Raw genomic sequence first — 8,955 nt, 5'->3', positions numbered from 1 at the left:
GCGGGTGTTGTGGGTAGCTGGCGAGTCCCTATGTAGGCCGGATTTCTCTCTCCCCAACCAGAGCAGTCTCAGGTCCCGCGTGGTTGGACTGGAGCAGAAGCTGTGTTCCACTCACCAGCAGTCCCAAAATCCCCAAGTAACTTCTAAAACAAATAGAGGTCATTTCGGTTGCCCTTAGTTGCCTCCCAGACCTTTAAGTCCCTGTTGCTGAAGTCACCATACACGTTGGACACAGGACTCAAATAATCTAAGCTGGTTCTAACCTGAGTACTTCCTCCCTAAGGACTAGCTATGGTAGTAACGGAAGGTGCTCTGCAGTCTGTCAGTGGAGGAGAACAACCAACGGTCCTAACTGTGACACCTATAAACCACAACCAGGACCATCATGACAAGGCATCCCTAAAGGAACACTAGTGGCACTTATATCCTGGCAGTAACCAACCGCTGTCCAATTAGATTTAAAGCCTGCTCAATTGGAGGAAAGGTGTGCTTGGAACTGGAAATCTAACCAATTCCTGGAGCTAGTGGGATCATGGATTTTAGAGAACCTACTGCTACCACGTTACTAAACCGGCATGATTCCTTACCGAATTCTAAATACTTATCTTTATTAACACAAATAAAGGTAGCTCTCCTCCCTCATCAAAGAAGCTTTTTTTACCACAAGTGTTCAGAATGCAGAGAACAAAGGACCTGGGACATCTGGCTCCAGTGGACACACCTACAACACAATGCCTGAACCTAAGGCTCAGGGGACATCTCAGAAGAAGAGGCAGAAAGACTGTAAGAGCCAGAGAACCAGGAAATGGGTTGAGTTACTGAGCCTTCTAGAAATGGCAACTTGGCTCCACTCATGATACCTCAATAACATAGCTGCCTAAACAAGGGTTGAACAATTAATAGTTACCAATAGACATGCTAACATGGGAGGAGGAATCCCAGGGGCTTCAACCCTAAAGGAAGAACTACAGGGAACTAAAGAATGCTGAAAGCAGAAGAAATAGTCTTCCAAAGGGCTGAGCCTCTGTTTGGTTGTCCAATAGCAAGTGATTAGCCCTGAAATCACTTACACATAAGCAGCACTAAACTCAGTGAGTTATTATTTTATTTATTTATTTATTTGTTTGTTTGTTTGTTTGTTTGTTTATTTATGCATTTATATAAGTGTAACAATAATACTTTTTTTAAAAGAGGTTCTGGGGATACAGAGATGGTTCTGTGGTTAAGAGTGCTTACTGTCCCTCCAAAGGACCTGAGTTTGGTTCCCAGCACCCACCTCAGGCAATTCAGAACTGCTTGCAACTGCAGCTTCAGGGATCCTATTCTGTATCCCATCCCCGAACACATGTGACACACATACACATAAATAAAAAATAAATATTAAAAAGGCAAGAAAGAAAAAGGCTATGATTATAAGAGGAAGCAAGGGAGTATTAAGAGGGGGTGAGAGAGGAAAGGGAAAGGGGGAAATAATATAATTATATCTTAATTTATAAAAATTAAGGTCACTACAAAGGTAAGAATATTCGAGTCTAGTATAAATATCACAACTGTCACTGTAGCACCTATATTCTACTGGCACAATCTGACATGGCAATAGAAAATGGCTACTAGAAAAATGACTGGAGTTCATGGAACCTTGCTGATGTTCATGGTCCAGGGATCACATTATGAAGGGCCCCAGAGGACAAGAGGAAGAAAAACATTAAATCCGCACTCCTCTACAGGTAATTATATATGCTCATGGGTCTTAAATGTGAAATATTTCACCCATGAGTAAAATTATTTCCTGAAAGAAAACTGTGGTCATTAGAAAAGGAATAACCTCCATAGATTCCTGTGTTTGAATGCTTGGCCCATAGGGAGTGGCACTACTAAGTGGTGTGGCCTTGTTGGAGTAGATGTGGCCTTGTTGGAAGAAGTGTGTCACTGTAGAAGTGGGCTTGGAGGTCTCAAATATAAGTTCAAGCTATACTCAGTGTGGAAAATAATCTCCTTCTAGCTGCCTTCAGATCAAGATGTAGAGTTCTCCGTTCCTCCAGCCCCATATCTGCCTGCACATCGCCATGCTTCCCACCATGATGATAATGGATTGAACTTCTGAAACTGTAAGCCAGCCCCAACTAAATGTTTGCCTTTCCAACTAATAACAGGCCCAATGTGAGACCCATCCTATGGGTAGGCACTAATCCCTGACACTATTAATGATACTCTGTTGTGCTTACAGACAAGAATCTAGCATGACTGTCCTCTTTGAAGCTCCACCAAGCAGCTGATTCAAACAGATACAGACACCCAGAGCCAAACAGTGGATAGAGCTTGGGGACTTTTATGGAAGAATAGGAGGAAGGATTGCGGGTCCTGAAGGGGATAGACACTCTACAAGAAGACCAACAGAGTCAACTAACCTGAACCCTTGTGGGGTCCATCAACACAAGCTGGACCTAGACCTCCAGACTCACATGCAGCAGATGTGCAACTTGGTTTCCATGTGGATCCTGCCCAACTGGAGCAGGCCCTATTCCAAAAGCTGTTGTCTGTACATGGGATATGTTCTTCTAGCTGGGCTGCCTTGTCTGGCCTCAGTGAGAGAGGATACCCCTAGCCTCACAGAGACTTGAAGTGCCAGGGTGGGTGGATACCCAGAGGATTCCCCACCCACTCAGAGGAGAAGGGGAGGGGGAATGTGGGAAGGATTGTGGGAGGGGTGACTGGGAGGGGGCAGTGAATGGGATGTAAAGTGAATAAGTAAAAAAATTAAATTAAATAATGTTTGCCTTTATAAGAGTTGCCTTGGTCATGTTGTCCCTTCACAGCAGTGAGACCCTAACGAAGACAAAAACCATCACTAAAAAAAAAAAAAAAAAAAAAAAAAAGATAAGGCCTGGAGGTGGTGGCGCACACCTTTAATTCCAGCACTTGGGAGGCAGAGGCAAGCGGATCTCTGAGTTCAAGGCCAGCCTGGACTACAGAGTGAGTTCCAGGACAGCCCAACCTACACAGAGAAACCCTGTCTTGGGAAAAAAATTAAGGATACAGGGTTATACACAGATGAAAGTCCCAAACAATAGAGTGGCCATCCTAGGCCTCAACAAGAACTCTACAGAACTGCGTTGGCCAAACTCCTCTACTAGAAAAATTTCCTCCTCACACTCATTTTTCTTCCAAATCTGTTTGTGTGGTCACCTAGGCCCCTCTGACATGGTCTGAGAGGATATTGCACGTGAGACCAGATGGTCTCACATCCTGCCTCCGAGATGCTTATCACCCGCACATCTTCAGTTAGCGGTAGAATTTGAATGGCCTGTTATCTTCAGGAATCTACTGCTGTGACTCTCCACATTTGAACTACTCAGTTTTGGAACGTAAAAAAGGAGAAATTTATATTAGGGATTTACATTAGGGGTGCATTCACTCGTACTGTGGAACATTATGGGAGGGAATAAAGCCAGGAGACACAGCAGGGATGACCTCAAAAGTTCAAGGAAATATCTCTGTCAAAAGTAAAAGTTCAGTAAACGTCTTGACTGGCTAGGCCGTTCATCCAAATGAAGAATGACTGAAGTTCAGATGTAGGTGGCGTGTCTCCCAGCATGGCTAAAACAGTCTTCAGCATTACATTCCATCACAATTACTTCAACATATCTCAAAAGGTATAAGAGCCTTTGGGGCCCGGACTTCCTTCTCCAGGAATGAGTCTAGCCTGATAAGTACAGTCTTCACCCCTCACCACAGGAGCTTTGCTTTGTAACAGAGACCACTAAAGGAAACCACAACCAATCAATAGGCAGAGTTGAGGAGGCCAGCTCAAGTAGATACATCTATGAAGTATTCCTGCACCTACGGTTCAGGGAACATTGTAGAAGAGGAGTCAGAAAGCTTGCAAGAGCCAGAAAATAAGGGAGTTTGATGTGAGATTGTGTCTCCTAGTAACAGTAGAAGCTATATGTGAAGTCTCACCAACATGACCGCCCAAATGCATAGTGAATAAGGCTGACACCAATGGACATGCCAAACTGGGCAAGGAAAAACCCAGGAGGCCTACACCCTACACAAAGGACTTTAGGCAACTGAGGAAAGCTGAGAGCAGGAGAGGTGGCTTTCCCCAGGAGAGAACACACCAGTTGGTTGTCCAGTGCCAAATGGTCCATCTTGAAAACATACATACAAGCAACATTATATGGATTCATCAGGTTATATTCTAAAACATATGTGTGTATACAAATACATATGTAAATATAACAATTATGTTTTTTAAAGGCCAGAAATTTGAAGGAGAGCAGGGAGGAATGTATAGGAGGTTTTAGAGGGAAAAAAAGAGAAGGGATAAATATTGTAATTAAAGTATAATCTCAAAAAAACTGAAGATCAAAAACAAAGTACCTAGGGATACATTATGACCATTTTAGCAATTAGAGACTCAAGTGTTTCTCTTGTAGAATACTGTTCTAAGCAGCATCAATAGGATCAGTCACTATTTAAGAAGTAGCTACATTTGAGCAGAAAAATGAAAATAACTCAATCTGGCCTATATTCCAGGCATAATCACACTTATTGCCGTGTTGCCTACGGGGAAACAGCTGTGAAACTCCTACTTACAGAAAACTCTAAGCCCAGGACTCACAGTAGAGTCAGAGAGCCAGGGATAATGGCTTTTCTCTTTAGTTCTTATGTCTTGGGAGCCGGGGGTACCTTTTGAAGAGAAAGTACAGTCCACTCCCTGATCATAGGAACCAAAGTGAATGCAGATTCTGGACTCTAAATCTCGCCTGCTCTGGTTGCAAAGTGAACTCAAGTCGACACTTGCTTGCACAGCTGCAGGGCCTCTCTTCTTGCCCCAGAGCTAGAATAGGTGATGATGACCATGGCAGGGATGCTGTCCCAGGCCCCTGGCTCCCTTCCTGCTCTGTCTTTTACAGAGAACACGGTGTTCTGTACGGTCTGGAAAGTGGTGTGCACAGTTGTTCTTCCAGGTTTGGATGACTAAGTTTATTAAGTGCATAGCAAGCAAAAGTAAAAGAATAAGTAAGAAGTCTCAGAGAGATGGCACACATCATGTCAAGCACATACAGCATCCGGCTGAGACCTGTGCAGAGCCTGAATGAGAGAACAAGCAAAAGTGACCTCATCGAATCAGTGCTTGTAACATCTGAGAGGATAATGTTCTCTTTTCTGTGGCTTCTCATTCTCTTACTAGTGTCCTTCACTGTGCTAGTCATTGAAAATTGACTATGTCCCCGTCTTGGTTAGAGTTTCTGTTGCTGTGACAAAGACCACAACCAAAAGCAACTTGGGAAACAGATTATCTCCTCTTACAACTCTTAGGTCATAGTGCATCACTGAAGGAAGTCAGGACAGGAACTGGAAGCAGGAACCTGGAGGCAGAAGTTGATGCAGAGGCCATGGAGGAGTGCTGCTTATTGGCTTGTTCCTTAAGCTTTCTCAACCTGCTTTCTTATAGAACCCAAAACCGCCAGCCCTGGGACAGTGGGCTGGGCCTTCTCACATCAATCAATAAAAGAAAATGCCCTACAAGCTAGCCTACTGGCTGATTTTATGGGACATTTTCTTAATTGAGATTCCCTCTTTCCAAATGACTCTAGCTTTTGTCAAGTTGTCATAAGACCTGTCAGCATGACATCTGTTACTGTTACAGATACAACCAGCTGGATCTCTTTTTGTTGTGTATGTGTGTCAAAGATGACCACTCTGAGTTGGACAACCAGTCAGGGGGCTCAACTCCGGGAGGATCTAGTCCTTCTATCCCCAGTCAATGGTTGCTTGTAGTTCCTGTCTGGGGATCAGACCCCACAGAATTTCCCCCCTTCCATGCTAGCATGTCCACTGATATGTTAGCTCGGGTTTTGTTTATGCAGTCATTTCTAGGAGAGACTCTTTCACAGCAGACTCCCTGGTGCTCTGGCTCTTACAGTCTTTCCAGCCCCTCTTTCATGACGTCCCCTGAGCCATAGATACGAGAGCTGTGGTGTCATTTGGGGCTGGGTTCCTCACAGCTCATTGACTATATTTTTCTGGGGCTATTAAAGTGTCTTTATCCTGTTCCCTTGACCTGTCTATCTCTTCCTTTGCCAGTACCCTGTCTCAGCTATTATAACTTGAATTTTGTAGTTTAGACTGTAACTATCAATTTTTCTGTTACCTCTTCTTGTTCTATTTGTAGGTTGGCATACTGTGGTGCTTGAAAGTGTAGGCCCTTCAACACAGTGTGATATTGAGGCATGAAAGGATTTCCTCAGAAGGAACCGGAAAACAGTGCAATGGGTCTGACCCTATCAGGCCAAAAGCAAATTGAAATATGACCCAGTCGAGTATCTGGAACAAGCAGGGTGTAAAGACAGAGAAAGAACTGCAGAAGTGAGGACTACAGGCCAGCTCATCTCCCAGCTTCAGAGCAGTCCTTTCGTACTCCCCTCCTGCCCATCCGATACCACATGCTCGGTACCCATTTCTAATGAGACAATCATAGGATAAAATTCCATGCTGAACAATTGACAGGCTTAGAAAGCCAAAATAAACTGTAGCATTTCCCTAATATTAGAGATATCAAATATACAGACACTTAACCCTCAAGCTGAACAAAATAGACAGTGAAAAACAGTATCAGAGTATATAATAAATAACTATGCATGTGCTTGTTACTACTTTAATGTAAATGTTTTTAAAAGTAATGTATTTGAAAGTTTATATTCTTACACTATTCTCTTTTATATGTAAGTAAATACAATTGTTAAAAATAACCAGTAACTTTCTATGACACTAATTAATTGTAGAACAAATTGAATTGCTGACATGTAGAAAATGCAAATTTTAGTTCTTGCTACAATGATGTGGTGATTTTTTTTCCTTTCTCATATTAATTATAAATTTATGTTTTGCTGCATATCTGCTTTGTTATCCTAATGTACAAAATATATGCAATGTTTTCTTCAAAATATAAATATACAAGTATTATAGACCTCACATGCATTTTGTTAAAGTACGATGCCATGTTTCTTTTGTTTTAGAAAACTAAAATATTGTCACTCGCTCATTTCATCCTACAACAATCATTGGACAAGCTGCTACCCTCTCCAGAATACCCTTCTTTCCCTCAGGTGCCAATAGAATGAACTCCAGTCAAACTTGACATTCATTCTTACCACAAACATTGTTTACTGGTGTATCCTTACCACAAAAGGGTTAAAGCACATGGCAATGAGGATTCTCTTACCAAGCAGCTCCAGAAGACTGTTGGATTCCCAGGCCCCAGGACTTTCTGTCGCATGGTATCTACAGGGCTGTCCTGCCAGACCAGTAACTTGCCACTCAGATCCCATCATGTCCAAGGGCATTCGAATTGTGGAACAGTCTAAATGGGTTGGAAGGGGAAAACGGAATCAAGATACCTACCCCATACCACTACATCAGAGAAAACCATGAGTATTTGCTATGGCTTCCTTCTTTGTTGTTGGTTTGGGTTTGGGTTTTGGGTTTTTTGAGACAGGATTTCTCTGTGTAGCTCTGGCATTATTAGAACTCACTCTGTAGACCAGGCTGGCCTCGAACTCAGAGACCCACCTGCCTCTGCCTCCCAAGTGCTGGGATTAAAGGTGTGAGCTACCACCTGCTGACTCTATTTTTATTTAATGAAAATATGCATGACTTACAAAAGCAAACCATAAGACACCAATAGACATTAATCACCTCGATGAAAATGGAAGGCCCAGAAAGGAAATGAGCACACAGCACCTTGTTAAGTGAGTATCGGAGCACTATTGGTCCCTGGTCTGCATCTGCACACTTAGCCAATGCTCCTCGAATTAAACATTTTTCATAATGTTTCCTCAGCTTTAATATGTATCTGGAGAGGATGTCTCATATAAAACTAACTGACTTATTTCTTCTCCTTTCACTGATTTGAAACCTACCTGCTAATGAGGTATCTAGATGGACACTCAGGGCTTAGTCAATGATCCTTCCTTCCCAGACATTCCTTCCTACAAAAGGCATTTACTCTCTGGTTCACAAAGACCTCAGTGGGGGGAGGCCTTCGTTATACATACCTGCCACCTAAGTCTTCCCACAAAAGGCCCCTCCACACTCCCGAACATCACCAGAGCTAAACTGGAGTCCCCCTCCCTCATTGTAGCCCTCCCTTCATTCCTGACTCCCTGAGGTTTCCAGCATCAACTAGACTCCCAGGAACTTGGGAACTGCTGACTCTTCTGCTTCAGTATACCTTGTTTCTCATCCGGTCTGAGGTTCCCATCCTAGGATGCATTCTCCCACCCCCTGAGTGGTGCATCAGTGCTTCTCAAAAGCTCATCACCAGATGATGGCATAGAGAAAATGCAGCATAGCTTTCCATCATCTGCCCGAGCAGAGTTCAAACACACCTGGGGCAAATGCAACCAACTCTCAACTCGGAACCACGTGTCCCTTGGAAACAAGAAGAGAGGCCTGTGCAAGGCTTTAGGCTTTTCTCAGTTAAGTCTGAGAACATCCATTTCCCACTTACAAAAAAACAACCTTGCTTCTCTTGTTTTTCTTTCAAAATGTCCAAAATTGTGGCAACCCAATCCCTGTAGTCTGCTTTACAGCACTCGGGAGACTGAGTAAGACAACTCCCTCCTGGAAGATTCCTCCTAGGGGTCCAGAAGGGAAGGATAAATTTGGGCTTTTGTGTCATCGCCCCACCCCTTCCCAGCTCGTGCTCTGGTCTTTACACTCTCCTCCATAGTCCTGAATATGCATAAGGATTCCCTACTATCTAATAAGATCTGGTTGGCCAATAAAGGAATGACCATGTATGAAGCACGAGGTAGCATCTTCCCCTGGATGCTGGTATCTGTGCAAGTCTCCCACAGATCCATGGAGACACAGAGTCAGACAGAAGGAACAATGGAACAGGCATTGTCATATAGGGTCAGTGTTTCCATACACAAAGGTGAAAAA

The sequence above is a fragment of the Mus caroli genome, chromosome 14, assembly GCF_900094665.2.
Source record: "Mus caroli chromosome 14, CAROLI_EIJ_v1.1, whole genome shotgun sequence".
Taxonomy (NCBI): domain Eukaryota; kingdom Metazoa; phylum Chordata; class Mammalia; order Rodentia; family Muridae; genus Mus; species Mus caroli.
The sequence above is the reverse complement of the archived record's forward strand: the minus strand, read 5'-3'. Positions refer to the sequence as shown.